At 52.9% G+C, this 17,629-nt stretch overlaps 3 non-coding genes across 3 annotated transcripts; all 3 read left to right on the top strand.

The window, feature by feature from the left end:
- Positions 1-520: 520 nt before the first annotated feature.
- Positions 521-596, top strand: TRNAN-GUU (transfer RNA asparagine (anticodon GUU)). The gene has a single exon. It is a non-coding gene; the product is annotated as a tRNA-Asn (tRNA).
- An 11,214-nt stretch (positions 597-11,810) lies between these two features.
- LOC127041385 (U5 spliceosomal RNA) lies at positions 11,811-11,927 on the top strand. The gene has a single exon (XR_007771669.1). It is a non-coding gene; the product is annotated as a U5 spliceosomal RNA (small nuclear RNA).
- A 1,126-nt stretch (positions 11,928-13,053) lies between these two features.
- LOC127041362 (U2 spliceosomal RNA) lies at positions 13,054-13,240 on the top strand. The gene has a single exon (XR_007771646.1). It is a non-coding gene; the product is annotated as a U2 spliceosomal RNA (small nuclear RNA).
- Positions 13,241-17,629: the final 4,389 nt, after the last annotated feature.

Below are 17,629 nucleotides of genomic sequence, written 5' to 3'. Positions count from 1 at the left end.
CAGCTGGTGTGTGCTGGTTTTGTTCCTGTTGTCCGTGGTGTGTAAAGACAGAGATGTTTTTAAATCTGTTTGAGTTGTTGTCAGTGGTGCAGTTGCTGGCCTTAAGCTTATGCCGTTTAATTTTTTTCAGGGTGTGTTTTGGTTCTGAGCGGTAAAAGGTAGTTGCTGTGTGTGTGGTGTAATGGAGTGAGGTGGCAAAGGTTGATTTGCAGAGGTGGTGTATGTGCCACAAAAGTTGTGGGGGCCCACCCCCAGCTCTGATCCCAGAGGCCAGAATTTGCATTAACCCACCTGCTGACCTCTGACTAGGAATTTCGCCCTGCCAACTCTTCTAGCAAAACAGGCCAAAGAAAGTGTACGCAAGCACTGTACCGCAGCCCCCGTGCTCTTTTCGGTTCCTTCCCACAGAACTTAAACTGCATACCAGTCCAGTCCCTTGCTGTTGCTTGTCTAAGAACTGCATGCATATGCTAGACCGTACCCTGTGCTGATTCCCGACTTTTGTGCTCCATACAGCCTTGCCCGTCTGTGGCGCAATGGGTTAGCGCATTCAGCTGTTAACCGAAAGGATGGTGGTTCGAGCCCACCCAGGGACGGCGATGAGCCCGTTCTACTTCCTTGCTTCCCCGAGGCCTGCAGGGAGCCTCCAAAGTCCCCTTTTGCTGCCTCTTGGCCTCAGTGCTTTCAGCTGGTGGCCCAAAGAGCGTGCTGGATGCCATTCAGAAACCCGTCTCCCAGCAGCCGTGCCGGAGGCTCAGGCTTAATCCTCGAGGCCGAGCACAAAACCTTTCAGCCGGGAACATTTTGCTCCCTTCCTGCCTCCGCCAAAGCGGCAAGGGAGAAGGGGACGAGACACGCCTGCTCAGAGATGCCTCCCTCCCACTTCCCTGTAGGCTGTGCAAAGCTGTTGGCCTGCCTCATGCCTCGTCAGGAAAGAGCAGCCATGCTGCCCAAGCCTGAGTCACGTGCGCAGCCAGGCCCGCCCCGGCTGACGGCGCGCAGAGCCACGGGAGTCAATGGCAGGTTGAGCCGGTAGCCTCGGCTCTTTCCCCTGACAGCCAAACAGCACTGTCTAGCGCCCCGAGAGCCTCCCTCGTGTTCTCCCGCAGCCCGCCGGGGTGTGTGGGAAAAGGGGACCAGGAAGCACTGCAGCCTCATTCTGGGACAGGAGGCCCTTGCCACACCCAGACCTCCCTCTTGCCTTCAGCCCAGGTAGCCAGGGAGCTCTCTGGCAGGCCACCGCCTCAGCCACCTCTTGCAGCTCTGCTGGTCACCACCTCGCTGGAAGGCCCAGAGGGAAAAGAAACAAACACACACGTAGGAGAGGATGGTTTCGATCCATCAACCTCTGGGTTATGGGCCCAGCATGCTTCCGCTGCGCCATTCTGCTGGCTCTTCACAGCCCTGCCACCCAGCCGGCACTATCCAGATTAGGGCCTTACGCGCTCTCGTGCTGGCAGGCGGATGCGCAGGCTGCTGGCAGCTGCCCTGGTCACAGGATTTTACAGCATCTGCAGGGTAAAAGGGATCTCTTTGGGGTTTGGACCCCACTGGGAGCTGGGTAGCTGAGTGCTGGAGACGAGAGCAGTTCTTAAACTGTTCTCAGTTAAGCCTTCAGCTGGTGGGGGACGTGGTTCAGCCTTGGATCCCTGTCTGTAGCAGGCAAGCGCCTCTGGCTCAATCGGCCCCCCTCGCTGTCTTAGCAGACTAAAACCCGGAGCAAACGCACAAGCCTTGCAAAGGAAGAGGAGCCGGGATCTCGAACAAATGTCAACATTTTATTAAGATGACGTTCAAAGAAAAAAAAACAGGTACGGTACAGCGTTTAGGAGCAGAAGTTTCTGGTGATCAGGGAACAACGTACAGATTACCCGGGGGTGCGAAGTTCGGTTTAAAATCGGGTGGCATAAGGAATACATAATGTGCAATAGCCCCGACTGGGGGTAAAAGGTTAACGTACAGACACTGAGTTAGGAGGGTATGTTGTCCATGTGAGGGCTAAGTTCAGGTGTGGAGTATAAAGAGCGGATAGGACGATGAGGATGGATTGACCCGCATTTGGTGAGTTTGAACATTCAGTGTTTTTTAATCTTTTCCACAATCTTGTTTAAGCAGGGTCGCTATGAACTCTACCCTGCCATCTGTTGGTGATCTGTTGTAAAGGCCTTTTGAGGCTGCTGTCATTTGCATGGTTCCACCCACCCCGGATTGCATGATGGGAGTGCTTGTCCAAACGGTCATTTCAGCTGCTGTGGGATCCCCAGTCTCTTTGTTATTGGGGCAGGAGTAATGCAGTGTATTTTGCTGTTCGTTTTGGATCAAGGAGAGAGTAACTGTAGCTGGCATTTGAGGCCTGAGAGCTTCACCCTCGCCTGAAAAGTACTCATCATTAAGGGGTCTGGGTTCCTGTGATGCAGTAGGGACTGTCTGTGTGGGGAGTGGGAGAGCAGGGGAGGACTTTAGGGGATGGACGATGCCAGGGCCTGTAATCTGAGCTAGGTAAGGGAGGGGAAAGGTCAAACACCTTTGCCCGGGAAGGGGAACAAAGGAAGGGAGCGGCAGGAGGGAAGCAGTTGGAGTTTGGGCTTGGGGCTGTGTGGGTGGAGTTCAGGGTATCCTAGCTAGGATCCAAGCACCCTGAAAGCCCAGAAGGACTTGGTGGAGGGGTCCTGACTGTGCCTGCAAGCTCTGCTGTAACCTGTGTTCCTGTTGTCCAATAAACTTTCTGTTTTACTGGCTGGCTAAGAGTCACTGTGGGTCCCAGGAAGAGGGGTGCAGGGCCGGACTCCCCCACACTCCGTGACAACTGGTGGCAGCGGCGGGAGATACTGCACCCCGTGGATGGCGCTTCCTGCAGTAAGTGACTGGGGAGCAGTAAAACGAAGGGGTGGTTGACCCCTGGGAGTGTGTGCCCAGTGAGAAGGACTTTGCAGTAACAGGGTCCCCCGGGGGATTGCAGCGAGCGGTCCCAGGGGCGGAGGAGTCTGCAGCTCGACCCTGGCAGAGAGGTGGTGACCTCACGAAGGGCTGGTGCACTAGGGGTCCCCCTGGAAACCGTGGGGAGCGGCGAGCACCCCAGCCTGTGAGTGGCCAGCAGGAAGATGTATGCCAAGCGGCGCAAGTGTGACCTGGTGGAGCTGTGTAAGCAGAGGGGGCTGCACCCAGGGAGGCTCAGCAAGGACCAGCTGATTGCCCAGCTGGAGCAGGGAGACCGCATGAATGAACGGAGCCCTGTCTCTGAGGGAAGCAGCCGAGCAGATGCAGCGCAGGCACCAGTGACTGTCCCTGCTGGGAGTGGTCAGCCGGCAGACGAGGGCTTCCCGAGACCCCCCCTTCCTAGGCGTAGAGGAAGGGCGGGGAGGAGCCCAGTGTATATCGAGGGCACCGTGACACCCCCGGCCAGCAGGGGAGCCTCACGGCGAAGCTCACCCCCCAGCAGGGGATCCTCCCAGCAACGCTTGGCATCCGTGGAGCGGATGCGGCTGGAATATGAAAGGGAGCTGAGACGGGAGGAGCTCGAGTTAAAGAGGCGAGAGCTGGAGGAGAAGGCGAAACAACGTGAACATGAGCGGGAGGAGAAGGAGAAACAGCGTAAACATGAGCTGGACCTGGCCCGGCTGAGGAGAAGTGAGGCTCCGGCTGCGGTGAGTGAGGGGGGACCCAAGCCTACAAAGAGCTTTGATAAGCACTTGCTGCCCCGGCGTAAGGAGGGGGAGGACATAGATACCTTCCTGACGGCTTTTGAGAATGCCTGCGAGCTGCACAGGGTTGACCCTGCAGACAGGATTGCAGTTCTCACCCCCTTACTGGACTCCACAGCCGTGGAGGTGTACAGCCGACTGAAAGGGGCGGAGGCAGGGGACTACGAACGGTTCAAACAGGCCCTGCTCCGCGAGTTTGGGCTGACTCCTGAGATGTACTGGAAAAAGTTCCGGAGCCAGCGTAAAACCCGTGAGGTTACATACCTACAACTGGTCAACCGGGCGCAGGGGTATGCTCGCAAGTCGACAGCTGGAGCCCAAACTAAAGAGGACCTGCTTGACCTATTTATACTGGAGCACCTGTACGAGCAGTGCCCGTCCGATCTGAGGCTGTGGTTGATGGACCAGAAGCCGGAGAACCTGCAGCATGCAGGCCAGCTGGCCGACCAATTTGTGGACAGTCGGGCAGGGGATGGCAGGGAGGAGTCTCGAAGGAGCAGGCCTGCCTCAACGCAGAGAGAGAGTCATCATGGGACCTCCCAAAGGGGGCCTATGGAGAACCCCCCCAAAAGGGGAACATCCAGCGGCAGGTCCCTCCGACCCACTCAAGGGAACCCACGAGATATGGGCTGCTATCGCTGTGGCCAACGAGGTCACATACGGGCCCAGTGCCCCAAGCTCAGGGACAGACCAAGCAGACCCAACCCGCAGAGGGTGGACTGGGTAAAAACCCAATCGGAGGAGGGGCTACATTCCCAGGAAAGGGGGGTTGGCAACATACCACCTGTGGATGCTCCCGGTTCCGGGTTTTTGGTTTACCGGGTGGGCGCGGGGCTGCCCCTCCGGAAAGAGTGCATTGTTTCCCTGGAAGTGGATGGGAGGAAGGTCACTGGGTACTGAGACACGGGCGCAGAGGTGACGCTGGCCCGGCCCGAGGTGGTGGCCTCAGATCGGATGGTGCCCGACACCTACCTGACCCTGATGGGTGTGGGCGGGACCCCATTCAAGGTACCCGTGGCAAGGGTACACCTGAAATGGGGGGCCAAGGAGGGCCCCAAGGATGTAGGGGTACACCAATATTTGCCCACTGACGTGTTAATGGGAGGGGACCTTGAGGACTGGCCTAGTAACACCCAGAGTGCCCTGGTCGTGACTCGTAGTCAGAGTCGGCAAATGGCACTGCTCCCCGACAACGGGGAAGGTACTCGACCTGAGGTGCAGGACCCTAACTCAGGGAGCGGGGAACGCCCAGGGGCACGGTGCAGAGAGGCTGCGGCCTCAGACCCAGCCAGCAAGAGAGAGCCGGTCCCCATTCCTGTCCCAGCTGCTGAGTTCCAGGCCGAGTTGCAGAAAGATCCCTCCTTGCGGAAGCACAGGGACCGGGCTGACCTTAGTGCGGTACAGACCATGAGGAGAGGTTGCAAGGAGAGGTTCCTGTGGGAGAAGGGGTTCCTGTACCGAGAATGGGCTCCCCCAGGGGAAGTAGAGTCATGGGGGATCAGGAGGCAGCTGGTGGTTCCCCAGAAGTTCCGTCACAAGCTGTTGTACCTGGCCCATGACATTCCTCTCGCAGGGCACCAGGGAATCCGGCGCACCAGGCAGAGGCTGCTACAGAACTTTTACTGGCCTGGGGTCTTTACCCATGTCCGACAGTACTGCCAATCCTGTGACCCCTGCCAGAGGGTGGGGAAGGCCCGGGACAAGGGGAAAGCGGCTTTGAGGCCTTTACCCATCATAGAAGAACCTTTGCAGAAGGTAGCCATGGACATAGTGGGACCTCTCAGCAAGACGACCCGGTCAGGGAAGAAATACATCCTGGTGGTGGTGGATTTTGCCACTCGCTACCCCGAGGCGGTGGCCTTGTCCTCTATCGAAGCAGACACAGTGGCAGATGCGCTGCTGACAATTTTCAGCCGGGTGGGGTTCCCCAAGGAGGTCTTAACGGACCAGGGGTCCAACTTCATGTCGGCCCTGCTCCGGTCCTTATGGCAGAAATGTGGGGTCCAGCACAACTGGGCCTCAGCGTATCACCCCCAGTCCAACGGGCTGGTAGAAAGGTTCAATGGGACGCTGAAGATGATGCTAAAAACATTTATGAACCAGCATCCGCAAGATTGGGACAAGTACTTACCTCACCTGCTGTTTGCGTACAGGGAGGTACCCCAGGAATCTACTGGGTTTTCACCTTTCGAACTGTTGTATGGAAGGCGGGTGAGGGGGCCCCTAGACCTGATGAGGGACGAATGGGAGGGGAAGGCCGCTCCCGAGGGAGAGTCAGTGGTGGAGTATGTCCTGACCTTCCGGGAAAGACTGGCCGAGCTCATGGGCCTGGCCAGGGAGAATCTGGCCCGAGCCCAGAGGAGGCAGAAGGTCTGGTATGACCGCACAGCACGAGCCCGTACCTTCGCCACCGGGGATCAGGTGATGGTTCTTATCCCCGTGAGGAGAAACAAACTCCAGGCCGCCTGGGAAGGGCCCTTCAAGGTTATCAAGCAACTGAATGAGGTAAACTATGTGGTGGAGCTGTCAAACCGGGCACATCACCGTCGGGTGTACCATGTGAACATGATGAAACCATACTATGACAGGGGGAATGTGGTGTTGGCCGTGTGTGGACATTGGGAGGGGCAGGGAGATGACCCCTTAGTGGATCTATTCCCTGGGACAAAAGCTGGTTCCCCCCTGGAGGCGATTCCCCTCTCTGAGCAACTGACCCCGGGCCAGCACGCTGAGATCAGAGGGGTGCTGCATCTGTACCGACAGCTGTTTTCCAACCAGCCTGGACGCACTAATTTGACTGTCCACCGGGTGGAGACAGGGTCACATCCCCCTATAAGATGCTCCCCTTTTCGGGTCACTGGTAAAACTGCCCAGGATCTTGAAAGAGAGGTCAGGGACATGCTGGCTTTGGGGGTGATCCAGCCATCTTCCAGCCCTTGGGCCTCGCCAGTGGTGCTAGTCCCCAAGAAGGATGGGTCAATCTGGTTCTGTGTGGACTATCGAAAGCTCAATGCCATCACCGTATCTGATGCCTACCCTATGCCCAGGCCTGACGAGCTCCTAGACAAGCTAGGAGGTGCTCGGTACCTCACCACTATGGATCTTACCAAAGGCTACTGTCAAGTGCCGCTGGACGCAGATGCCAGGCTGAAATCGGCCTTTATCACCCCTCTGGGGCTCTATGAGTTTCTGACCCTGCCCTTCGGCCTCAAGGGAGCGCCAGCCACCTTCCAGTGCCTGGTGGATCAGCTACTGAGGGGGATGGAGAGTTTTGCCGTGGCGTATATTGACGACATCTGCATCTTCAGCCAGACCTGGGAGGACCACATGTCCCAGGTTAAACAAGTCCTAGACCGACTCCGAAAGGCTGGGTTAACAGTAAAGGCTGAGAAGTGCAAGGTGGGGATGGCTGAAGTATCTTACCTGGGCCATCGGGTGGGGAGCGGCTGCCTGAAGCCGGAACCAGCCAAGGTGGAGGTGATCAGAGACTGGCCTGCTCCCCAAACCAAAAAGCAGGTACAGGCCTTTATTGGGATGGTGGGGTACTATCGAAGGTTCGTGCCCCACTTTAGTGCCATAGCCGGCCCCATCACTGAACTATGCAAAAAGGGGAAGCCAGACAAGGTGATCTGGACTGAGCAGTGCCAGGAGGCTTTCCGGGTGCTGAAGGAGGCTCTGGTTAGGGGCCCAGTTCTGGCAAACCCAGATTTTGACAAACCCTTTATGGTGTTCACTGATGCCTCAGACACGGGACTGGGGGCAGTGTTAATGCAGGAGGATGAAAAGGGGGAGAGACACCCCATCGTGTACCTGAGTAAGAAGTTGCTACCCCGGGAACAAAGCTACGCAGCCATCGAGAAGGAATGCCTGGCCATGGTGTGGGCCCTTAAGAAACTAGAGCCATATCTCTTTGGGCGACACTTCACCGTGTACACCGACCACTCTCCCCTGACCTGGCTGCACCAGATGAAAGGAGCCAACGCCAAGCTCCTGAGGTGGAGCCTGCTCCTGCAGGACTATGACATGGACGTGGTCCATGTGAAAGGAAGTGCCAACCTGACAGCGGATGCGTTGTCCCGGAGAGGGGGCCCTGAACTTCCCCAGGTCACTGGGCAGAGTGACCCCGCTCAGTTCAGTCTCGAAGGGGGGAGAGATGTGATGCAGTAGGGACTGTCTGTGTGGGGAGTGGGAGAGCAGGGGAGGACTTTAGGGGATGGACGATGCCAGGGCCTGTAACCTGAGCTAGGTAAGGGAGGGGAAAGGTCAAACACCTTTGCCCGGGAAGGGGAACAAAGGAAGGGAGCGGCAGGAGGGAAGCAGTTGGAGTTTGGGCTTGGGGCTGTGTGGGTGGAATTCAGGGTATCCTAGCTAGGATCCAAGCACCCTGAAAGCCCAGAAGGACTCGGTGGAGGGGTCCTGACTGTGCCTGCAAGCTCTGCTGTAACCTGTGTTCCTGTTGTCCAATAAACCTTCTGTTTTACTGGCTGGCGAAGAGTCACTGTGGGTCCCAGGAAGAGGGGTGCAGGGCCGGACTCCCCCACACTCCGTGACAGTTCCCAATGCCCAAGGCTTGTGGGAGGCTGGAATGGATGTTTGTTTGGCTTTTGGTAGCCGGTGTGTGCTGGTTTCGTTCCTGCCGTCGGTGGTGTGTAAAGACAGAGGTGTTTTTGAATCTGTTTGAGTTGTTGTTAGTGGTGCAGTCGCTGGCCTTAAGCTTATGCTGCTTGATCTCTTTCAGGGTGTGTTTTGGTTCTGAGAGGTAAAAGGCAGCTGCTGTGTGTGTGGTGTTATGGAGTGAGGTGGCAAAGGTTGATTTGCAGAGGTGGTGCATGTGCCACAAAAGTTGTGGGGGCCCACCCCCAGCTCTGGTCCCAGAGGCCAGAATTTGTGTAAACCTACCCATTGACCTGTTACTAAGAATCTGGTTTCAGAGTGTGGCACAAAAGCTGTGCCCCACAGCTTAACTCTCAGAATCCAATCCGCAAAATTTTTTTGCTGTGTGAGTGGTGAGGAGCTTTTTCTCCAACTATGGAGCTGTTTTCAACTTCTAGTGTGGAAAACAGATCACAGCGTAGTCCTTTAGAAATACTGGAAAACTGCTTTGAGTCATTAACCACTTTTTATTTATGGCTAGTTCTAAACATGGGTTAGAAACATAAAACATCCTATTTTTGAACTAGAGAGACACAAAGAGCACAAAACCCATAGCACTAAGTGCAAATATTCCTTTTCAGTCTCTCTTATTTCACCATGTTTTGGAACACATGTCCCTTGCCTAACGACATTCATGTAGGTTCGGGTGAGTCCCGAAATCATGAACCGCTAAGTTCCGTTCTACTGTCCTTGATTCATATCACCGGAATAACTGCACTTTATTACCACTGCCCTAATAAGAAAGAGACTGAGGATCCCACAGCAGCTGAAATGATCCTTTGGACAAGCACCCCCATCATGCAATCCGGGGTGGGTGGAACCATGCAAATGACAGCAGCCTCAAAAGGCCTTTACAACAGATCACCAACAGATGGCAGGGTAGAGTTCATAGCGACCCTGCTTACATCCTCCCCCCAGCCAGGCAGATTGGACAAATGACCCGGGAATAGTATAAAAATATTGCTCAGGCAGGCAGGAGTGAAATCAGAAAGGGCAACTCATGCTTGGAGTTGTAGCTAGCAAGAGATGTTAAGAGTAACAACAAGAAGGGTTTCTTCAGGTAAGTTAGCAACAAGAAGAAAGTCAATGAAAATGTAGGCCCCTTACTCAATGAGGGAGGCAACCTAGTGACAGAGGATGTGGAAAAAACTAATGTAGTTGATGCTTTCCCCTGTCCCCATCTTCACGAACAAAATCAGCTCCCAGACTGCTGCACTGGGCAGCATAGCATGGAGAGGTGACCAGCCCACTGTGGAAAAAGAAGTGGTTCAAATCTATTTAGAAAAGCTGGACGAGCAAGAATCCTTTGGGCTGCATGCGATGCATCCGAGGGTGCTAAAGGAGTTGGCGGATGTAATTGCAGGGCCACTAACTATATTTGAAAAGTCATGGTGATCGGGGGATGTCCCAGATGACTGGAAAAAGGCTAATGTAGTGCCCATCTTTCAAAAAGGGAAGAAAGAAGGAGGATCAGGGGAACTACAAGCCAGTCAGCCTCACCTCAGTCCCTGGAAAAATCATGGAGCAGGTCCTCGAGGAATCAATTCTAAAGCACTCAGAGGAGAGGCAAGTGATCAGGAGCAGTCAGCATGGATTCAGCAAGGGCAAGTCACGCCTGACTAACCCAATTGCCTTCTGTGAGGAGATAACTGGGTCTGCGGATGAGTGGAAAGCAATGGAGGTGTTACTCCTTGACTTTATCAAAGCTTTTGATACAATCTCCCACAGTATTCTTGTTGGCAAGTTCAAAAAGTATGGGCTGGATGAATAGATTATAAAGTGGACAGAAAGCTGGCTAGGTCGTCGGGTTCAGCGGGTAGTGATCAATGGCTCCACGTCTAATTGGCAGCCGATATCAAGCGGCGTGCCCCAAGGGTCCGTCCTGGGGCCGGTTGTGTTCAACATCTTCATTAATGATCTGGAGGATGGCTTGGACTGCACTCTCAGCAAGTTTGCAGATGACACTAAACTGGGAGGAGCGGTCGATATGCTGGAGAGTAGGGATAGGATACAGAGGGACCTAGAAAAATTAGAGGATTGGGCTGAAAGAAACCTGATGAGGTTCAGCAAGGACAAGTGCCCAATCCTACACTTAGGACGGAAAAATCCCATGCACTGCTCCAGACTAGGGACCGAATGGCTAGGCAGCAGTTCTGCAGAAAAGGGCCTAGGGGTTACAGTGGATGAGAAGCTGGATATGAGTCGACAGTGTGCCCTTGTTGCCAAGAAGGCTAACGGCATTTTGGACTGTATACGTAGGGGCATTGCCAGCAGATCGAGGGACGTGATCGTTCCCTTCTATTCGACATTGGTGAGGCCTCATCTGGAGTACCGTGTCCAGTTTTTGGCCCCACACTCCAAGAAGGATGTGGAAAAACTGAAAAGAGTCCAGCCTAGGGCAACAAAAATGATTAGGGGGCTGGAAGACATGACTTATGAGGAGAGGCTGAGGGAACTGGGATTGTTTAGTCTGCAGAAGAGAAGAATGAGGGGGGATTGATCGCTGCTTTCAACTACCTGAAAGGGGGTTCCAAAAAGGATGGATCTAGACTGTTCTCAGTGGTACCAGGTGACGGAACAAGGAGCAATGGTCCCAAGTTGCGGTGGGGAAGGTTTAGGTTGGATATTACGAAAACCCTTTTTCATGAGGAGGGTGGTGAAGCATTGGAATAGGTTCCCTAGGGAGGTGGTGGAATCTCCTTCCTTAGAGGTTTTTAAGGTCAGGTTTGACAAAGCCCTGGCTGGGATGATTTAGTTGGGGATTGGGTTGGACTAGATGACCTCCTGAGGTCCCTTCCAACCCTGAGAGGCCATGATTTTTAAGCTGTTCCCGTGTATCAAGGTGAGCTGCAGCTCAGCGAACCCCAAGGATCTGAGGCCAGCTACTTTGCAGGAGAGACAGACCAAGCAGCAAGTACAACACGGGGTCGCACCCCGGCCGGCAGATAGAATCTCATGTCTGAGATCCCGGCTCCTGTTCCTTTGCAAAGTGTGTGCTTTTGCTCCAGATTTTAGCTGTGGGCCAAGTGCCCTCTGGCTTCTCGTCCGGGCTCCGTCCTCCATGTGCCTGGCCATCAGCAGGACTGTCTCAGGAGAGCAGCTTCCCCACCCTCACTGCATCCCAATCTCTGCCCAGCTGGGGAAGGAGCAGAGGCAGCTCGGAGAAAAGACTCCTTTGAGCACCGGAGACGGCCGGAGCATCTTATTTGCATACCCACAGTGCATTGCCTGCAGTGAAGCGAGTCCCTGGTCAAGGGGCTGGTTTTGCTCCCTGTGTCCCCGGTTCCCATGATCCAACTCAGGCTGTCAATCGGTTCAATTCCATTTCCTCTAAAAGCTAGCAGTTTAGTGGGCTGTGAGAGTAGTCACCCTGACTTGTGGTAGGATATGCGGTTGCCCCGGCAGAGACTCTGCTTTTTTTTTTCTTTTTCTTTTTTTTCTTCCTTCTTTTTCTTTTTCTTCTTTCCTCTTCCCAGTTTGTATAAATCTTTTGCCTTTTACTAAAGATTTTTGTGGAGAGGAGCATTTATGAATTTGTACCCAATTTTTTTGAGGCTTTGTTTTGGTAAGGCAGTTCCCTGTTGTGAAAAAAACAGAAGGATACTATCTCAACTAGTGTCAGTAACTCAAGGTTTTCTATTACTGTATGAAAACAACTGAGAGCTCTGAAAATGACTGTGTGGGATTTTTTGCCCCCCTTTTTTTTTTGAGCTCATCGTGTTAGTGAGATGGCTTCCTAGCTAACAGGGGACTGTTTTGTGGTGTGTATTCTGCTGGCTCTTTGGTTTCATAAGTTTTTGGTTATCACACTTAAAGAGCAGCAAAGAATTGCGTTGTTGTTTGTGTTAACGTTTGGTCTGTCCTAAGAGTGTATGGTTTGGAGTCATTTGTAACTCTTGGGTTAGTTATTGTCAACAGCTTATTTTTGGGTCCCTGAGTTGAAAGGCTGCTCTTGCGGATTTCAGTTTCTCATTGTTGGAAGGTCAGTTAAAGAGCTGCTTTCTTAATCTAGTCCATGAGGGTTCTTACGCCGCCCTCCTTAATATACCTTCCAGAAGGTAATTGCATGGTTTCCCTCGTCTCCCCACAGAAGAGAAATTGTCCATCCCTTTCCTGTTGGGAAAACACCAGTGTTTTTAAATGTTTTGCCCAGATGAGGGATAGTTCATAGGAGCAGAAGAGGAGGAAGTTTGTGGCCATTTGAGTCAGATTCCTAGCATTTAAGGCCAGAAGGAACCAGCCGATCACCTCAGAGGGACTAAGGGGCACCAATGCCCCAAATAGCGAGGAACTGCTTTGATGCAATTGACTGTATGTTTGATATAGTTGCGTGGGAAGGAGCAGAAAAGAGCACTGGGGCTGCGGAATAGCGCTTGCATAGGCTTTCTTTGCCCTGGTTTCCTATAAGAGTTAACAGTGAGAGATTGGTAGTCACAGGTCAGTGGGTGGGTTTATGGAAATTAGGAGTCTAGAGGGGAAACCAGGAAGAGGAAGGCATCTGCAAGACTTGTCTGTCTTTGAACAGAATTGTGTGTTAAGGGTTCTTGCTTTGAATTCTTCCACTGGAGTCATTTCGGGGAAGTGAGTCAGTCTTCCGTAGAGTTCCCTAGTTATGGTGTTTGTTGCATGTCTGGGAGCTCGTCCTGGTGAGGTAGAAATGGGTGGGCGCAGGGGTGTGCGTGCGTGGCAGAATGTCAGTATTGTTTCTTGGCTCTCTGGAGCTAAGATCAAAGCATAGTGTCTGTTCATTATAACCTGTCTTTGAAGTAAGCACTGTGTATTACCTTGATTTTTGAAAGAGAAGAATTAGTGACAACAGGAGCTTGCTTTGTCTACCCCATACATGGATCTGGTATTGTAGTGTCTCCAGGAGCAGTGTATCTGTTTTAGGGGAGAACCTTCTGGTTAGAAAAACAGAAAAGAGTTAAACTGTAATGATTTTTTTTTCAAGCAGATTTTTTTTTTGAAAAAGCAGAAAAATATGGTGTTTTAGTGGTTTTGTTTCTTTATGATAAACACAATACAGTTACACTTTCTTGGAAGTGTTTTGTGAGTCTGCAGATGTGAGAGGTTCTTCTTTGTCTTGCTAGATAATTATTTAAGAGGCTGGACTTCTTCTTTCTGCTGTGAGTCTTTTCAACAGTATGAGGGACACATGCTTTCCGGACTCTGGGTCTGTTGGGGAGATGGTTGTTTTTTTTGTTTTTGTTTTTCTTGGGGTGGGGGCTTGGTAATATTTGAGATTACGTGTACATCAACAACTGCACGAGTTACACAGACTTCTCCGTACCCGACCTACGTTCTATGTATCTTGGTTCGTAAGATCGAGACAAGGCACTAGATGTCGTGCTGCATCCGGCACACAAGGGCCCCAAGCCTGATTTTTTCCCCCCAAACTGACTGTAATCTAAATGCTAAATAATTACCCTTAACTTCTCATTATTGCCACCCTCACTATTGGAAAATCCCCAAAATCACAACAGTGACTTACAAATCATGAGAATTCTTTGTTTAAAAAATGTAATGTAGATTCTCTATCTTTCCCTTCCAGTTTTCTGAACCAGGCAAGCTTGAAACTTACTTTTCTAGTGCAGCCAGAGCCCCAGAGAGCAGGAGCCCCTGGAGCCTGGGGCTGGCAGGCAGTGGGGTTCCTCACGGTTGTGTATTACACACACACTTTGATCTCACCCACCAAGCATCAAGTGTGATCTCCTCAGGCACAAGAACAGCCTTAACATGGAGTCACAGACAGCCCCCTTGGGCACCCTGACTCTAGCTTGCCACCCAGGTGTAGTAGAAGCTGCTGTAACACTCAAACTCTGTATGTCCTTTAGGGCTAACCCTAGCCAAACAGCCGGGATCCCTTGCTTATGCTTAGAAGGCATGCCGTCTCCCTGAAGTCCAAGCAGCATCGTGGGTGGGGACAACAGTTTCTTCCTGACAGAGATTTTTATTCCATTCCCCCAGAGCTCAAGCTGATGGGGGCAAGTGTTTGTGCAGGTCTCTGCCTCCTCGTGGGTGTGTGAGGGGGAGCAATCAATCAGGTCTTTTGTCCATGGATGATCCACAGTGGGCTGTCTGATGTCTCAGTCAGGGTCTTCTCCTGTTGGAAAGGAGATGACGCTTCTTCTGGTAAACTAGCGTTTCACACTTGGTAATGCTTCTCTCCTGACTGGTGGCGGAGTGGCAGCAAGGGGGTTTACAGCTTTAGTGCCAACGCTTAAATATCACCTTACAACACATGCTACGGCTATTATAGGTGAGAAGAATGCATGCAGCAACTGACGAGCTAGTCATAAACTCTAAACACATTTTTACGAATCTAATGCCTGTTTTAACAACACTAACAAACAGGTGAGCAAGACTAGTTTCCAGCCATGCGTTTGTCACTTATCAGTAAGGCCTAGGGGCCTTGGCGTGAGCTGGCACCTGGTCTGCCAGCGTCAGAAGAGGATCTTCCCTCTCTTATCCCCAGGTGTTTGTACTGGGAGCAGTACTGTTCAACTTATTCATAAATGATCTGGGGAAAGGGGTAAACGGTGAAGTGGCAAAATTTGCAGATGATACAAAATTGCTCAAGATAGTTAATTCCCACGCAGACTGCGAAGAGCCACAAAGAGGTCTGACACAACTGGGTGACGGTACAACCAAATGGCAGATGAACATCGGCACTGTTAAGTGCAAAGTAATGCACGTTGGAAAACAGAATCCCAACGATCCCTATAAAAAGATGGGGTCTAAATTAGCTGTTATCACTTGAGAAAGAGATCTGGGAGTCGTTGTGGATAGTTCTTTGAAAACATCCACTCAATGTGCAGCGGAGTGTTGGGAATCATTACGAAAGGGATAGGTAAGAAGACAGAAACTGTCATATCGCTTCAATATCAATCCACGGTACATCCACATCTTGAATACTGTGTGCTGATGCAGTCGCCCCAATCTCAAAAAAGATCTATTGGAATGGGAAAGATTCAGAAAAGGACAACAAAGATGATGAGGGGATATGGACCAGCTTCTGTCTAAGAAGAGATTCATAAGATTGGGACTTTTCATCTTGGAAAAGAGACAACTAAAGGGGGATACGACGGAGGTCTATAAAACCATGACAGGTGTGGAGAAAGTAAATATAAAAGAAAAAAAAGGCTGTGGCTCTTTGACGGCAACTCAACCACACTGCTTCTTCTGCGGCAGTTCGGGGGCGAGTCCTCCCTCACTTCCTCTTTGGTAGACATTTGGTGGCAGCTCAAAGACTAAGACAGGAAATGGGGGACCCGCCGCCGAATTTCCGCCAAAGATCAGACATGCTGACCCGATACCAGACGGGCCGCCCCTTTGAATTGGCTGCTCCAAGCACATGCTTGCTACGCTGGTGCCTGGAGCCAGCCCTGCTCCCGTGACAAGCAGGGGCTGGTGCAGAGCATGGCAGGGCAGGGAGATGACACCTCCTCTAATAGCGGGGCCCTTTCACAGCAAGGGAAGCACCTCCCCGCAGTAGCACAGACCCACTTACTCCTCCTGCTTTCTCCTGACACCAGCACCACCCTTCCCGGCAGCACCTGCTTCCAGACTCGCACCAGAAATGGGAAGTTTAGGCCGGGCCTGGCAGCAGCTGTCAGGAAATGGAAGCAGGAGACACAAACACTCCCATTGTGCTGTGGGGCCCATCCTGGCTGGTGGGAGATGGAGGCAGTGGACACTACCACCCCCATGGTGCCGTAGGGTTTTCAGATAGGGTGCCCTCCCCAGGGTTGGGCTCCAGGGGAGGTTTGGCATCTTAAGGGACTGGGTGAAGAGGCTTGGAGGAAGTTTGAAGACCAACAGTGAAGGGGAAGTTGGACACTGGCCAGAATACCAGAGAGACAAGGCAGGTGAGGTGATACCTGTTACTGGACCAGCTTTGGAGTCACACAAGGTCTTCTTCATGGAAGGGAAAGGTGCTCAGAGCATCACAGTTCAACAGAAGGTGGAACACTCTGCCCCGAACACCAGACTTTCCCCTACTTACTGGAAAGGGGAGGCAGTCCCCACTGTCCTGTCAACAGCCCCACCACGTAACCCAGAGGTGGCTGCATCTTAGCACCAAGACACCAGTGGTCACCGCTCCAGAGGAGATGGTACATACAGGCCACTGCCCTACGTGGCCACCAGACATCACAGACTGTGCTCTGTCTTAGCTGGCCCCACATGTTACTGCCCCAAGAGGTGAGGTACAGACAGGCTACTACTCAAACTGGGCACCTGGGGTCACTGCAGCAAAGGTTAAGGGGGATACAGGCGGGGCACTGCCGCACATGGTCACAGGTGGCACTGCTGCAATGGCGCTGGTGCGGTGGAGATGATAAACAGGCCACTGCCTGATGTGGCCACTACCACAATGGCGTGGGGAGAGGGGGAGGGAGATACCAATAGGGCACTGCCACACCAGGGCACCACGGGGAGGTCACTGCTCCAATTAGTAGAGATACACATCGGGTAGTGCCCCAACTGGGGGCCCTACCCTAGAGAGAGGGGGGGCTGGGGAGAGAAGAGGAAATCAAAGGCCACTGCCTCACTTAACCATCGGGGTCACTACCAAAATAGGGGACATACACACACAGGGAACTGCCCCACTTGACCAGCAGGGGTCACTGCCCCAATTGGGGGATATACAGAGGGTATTGCCCCACAGGAATGCCAGGGATCAGTGCCTGCCATATCTGGCAAAAGGGTAGAGGGGATAGGGTGACCAGATGTCCCGATTTTATAGGGATAGTCCCGATATTCGGGACTTTTTCTTATGTAGGTGCCTATTATCCTCCACCCTGTCCCGATTCTTCACACTTTCTATCTGGTCACCCTGGGGGCGGGGGAGGGAGGGGGCTACACAAAGGGCACTGCCATACTGGGCCCACCGTGCACATCCCTAGTGGGGGAGTTATACACACCAGAAGCAGGGCTCACTGCCACAAAGGGGTTGGAAGACACCCAGGGCACTGCTTGACACAGCCACCCAGGCACCCTGCCACCTTGGGGGAGGTGAAGAATACACCTTGGGCACTGACTCCTCTGGCTATTAGTGGTCACATGCCCAATATAGGGGTTGGGGGGGAGTAAATATACACAGGGGACTGCCCCACCTGGGGAACACGTGTCAACGAGATGAGAGTGGGATACGCAGAGGGCCCTGCCCCAATGGCTGATATACACACAAGGCCCTGCCTCACCTACGCACCAGCGCTCACAGGCACAATGGCAGTAGTGGGGTCACACAGGCAACTGACCTCAGTTGCCACCAG

The sequence above is a fragment of the Gopherus flavomarginatus genome, assembly GCF_025201925.1.
Source record: "Gopherus flavomarginatus isolate rGopFla2 chromosome 13 unlocalized genomic scaffold, rGopFla2.mat.asm SUPER_13_unloc_2, whole genome shotgun sequence".
NCBI lineage: Eukaryota > Metazoa > Chordata > Testudines > Testudinidae > Gopherus > Gopherus flavomarginatus.
This window is presented reverse-complemented; position numbering and strand designations above follow the sequence as displayed.